Raw genomic sequence first — 2,500 nt, 5'->3', positions numbered from 1 at the left:
TTAAAGCTGCGTGAGTCTGACACCCTACTCTGTGTGGCGATAGCGCACACACGAGCGTGGGACGAATGACCGCTGCCAGAGCCGGCTGTGAGTCCCGCTCTATTTATCGAGTTCGCGTATGACATAGAGCACAAAACGTCGCCGCATGCGTGTTCGTTGACGAACACGTATATTCGAGAGGACCGGCTGCGTAGCTCGCGTAAAGCTGTGTGCGATTCTGACACTCTACTCTCTGTGTGGCGATAATACAGTGCACAAGAGCTTGGGACGAACGATCGCGCACGGCCAGAGCCGGCTGTGAAGTCCGCTAGTATCGAATAATCTTTCTCCGTGCACAATTGGAAATGTGTTTCGAGAGGACCGGCTGCGTAGCTCGCGTAAAGCTGTGTGCGATTCTGACACTCTACTCTCTGTGTGGCGATAATACAGTGCACAAGAGCTTGGGACGAACGATCGCGCACGGCCAGAGCCGGCTGTGAAGTCCGCTAGTATCGAATAATCGTTCTCCGTGCACAATTGGAAATGTGTTTCGAGAGGACCGGCTGCGTAGCTCGCGTAAAGCTGTGTGCGATTCTGACACTCTACTCTCTGTGTGGCGATAATACAGTGCACAAGAGCTTGGGACGAACGATCGCGCACGGCCAGAGCCGGCTGTGAAGTCCGTTAGTTATCGAGTTCATTCTCCAATAAGAGAGAGGAGGAGGAGAAGTGTCGGGATCCAGTATCGGGTTGTCTATGATCCCCGTCGTTTTCTGAATTCTCCTCCTGTGTTTTCCACTTTAAAGGTTTTTCAATGTATTTTCCGCCCGGCCGTCGGATACGTGTGCGCATTGCAATCGCGTACTCGCGACGGTTTCCGTTTCTACGGACGATCGTGTGTCGTCCTTAAAAACGACGCCTGAATCTCCTTCGCGCGCTGGTTGGAGCTTTCAGGTATCGGCGTTCTTATGAACCGCAGAACAAGAGACATAATTATATATTGATTATAAATCAAATTATACGATTACCCTGAACGGTGGATCACTTGGCTCGTGGGTCGATGAAGAACGCAGCTAATTGCGCGTCAACGTGTGAACTGCAGGACACATGAACATCGACATTTCGAACGCACATTGCGGTCCACGGATACAATTCCTGGACCACGCCTGGCTGAGGGTCGTTTACGTAACCAAATACTGCTTGCGTTGCTCTTGTAAGTCCCCGCCGTCGCTTACCTCTCCATGTCGAATTTTGTGGAGGGCGCAAAGAGCGTTTCTGAGTCGGGTTGCAAAGATGCTACGTACGAGCGAACGATGGACGTTTCGTCGGCGTTTGACGCGGTTCTGTGAAAATTGCAAATTTTACATTGCGTCTAACGGTCTTCGTGAGAAGAAGGAAATAGGAATGGGTATCACATTCGGACTTGCGTGAGTGTTTTGCGGCGTCGTGAGTCGTATTTTCAATACGACCGCCCGTGAACACCGCTCCGACGATCGAAATCTCTCTCTCCTCTCTCTCTGGAACGATTCGCATTGCGGAAGAAGCGTTTCACTCTCGAACATTTTACGCGCTCCCGACGTCGTCTGAAATGATGCGTATACGAAAGGTATAAGAGTCTCAAGAGACTACAGTGAATGGACACAAATAAAGAAAGAGATACCGGACACCCGTGTAAAATCTGTGTGCGCAACTGTGGCGTGCAACGTAAGCCCCAGGGAGATGATATATAAAATAAAATACGTCTGTGCGTGGATGTGTCTCTCTACACATAATTGCGGCGGAGGGTCGTCGTTGCCAGCGACTTCGACAAACATATTCTTAGAGTTCGCGAGACAGTGGTCTCTCGTTCTACGAACGCTTTGATGACTGATGGACATAGCAACATTTGGCATTGTGCGGGATGCGCACGCGTACTTGTATCGGGTCGAATAATTTCCCCGTCGTCGCGTGTCCTCGCTAATCCGTTGCGGATTCCATCGCCACGTTCGTTGAATTGAATGACGACCGAGATCTCGTGTCTCTTTGGTTTGATCGATGATATCGCGTCGTGCAGCGTTTCTGTACCCCCGTGTGTCTAGTGTAGTAGAGAAACCCCACCGGGTGTTGAAAATATATATACTCCTCTATGGAGTGGCTTTCGAACATCGTTGTCACCACAACGTGTTGTCACGCAGAGCACGAGAAGGTGAAGGTGAAAACAAACCTTTGTCGGTCGCCCCATGTCTTTTTTTCTTCATTGTCGATCGCGAGACCGCGCGATCTGTCGGTCGTCCAGTCCCCGGAAGTTCTTTTCGACGGACGTTAAAGTTAACCGGCCGATCGTCTAGCGAGAGTTTCCGATCGACGAACAAAATGAAGAAATCTCTATATATACATTATATAGAGAAAAGACACTTTGGTGTGGCGCATAAGATATATGGTTTTGTTTTTTTTTTTTTTTTTTTTTTGTGCTCCTCTGTACGTTCTCGCGTACTTTTAATGCTTTCGGTGAAATATACGAAACATTTTTTTTTCACGTTTG

At 49.2% G+C, this 2,500-nt stretch overlaps 1 non-coding gene across 1 annotated transcript; it reads left to right on the top strand.

Moving 5' to 3' along the window:
- Window positions 1-1,004: 1,004 nt before the first annotated feature.
- LOC143364805 (5.8S ribosomal RNA) lies at window positions 1,005-1,159 on the top strand. The gene has a single exon (XR_013084305.1). It is a non-coding gene; the product is annotated as a 5.8S ribosomal RNA (ribosomal RNA).
- Window positions 1,160-2,500: the final 1,341 nt, after the last annotated feature.

The sequence above is a fragment of the Halictus rubicundus genome, unplaced genomic scaffold, assembly GCF_050948215.1.
Source record: "Halictus rubicundus isolate RS-2024b unplaced genomic scaffold, iyHalRubi1_principal scaffold1011, whole genome shotgun sequence".
Lineage (NCBI taxonomy): Eukaryota > Metazoa > Arthropoda > Insecta > Hymenoptera > Halictidae > Halictus > Halictus rubicundus.
The sequence above is the reverse complement of the archived record's forward strand: the minus strand, read 5'-3'. Positions and strand labels throughout refer to the sequence as shown.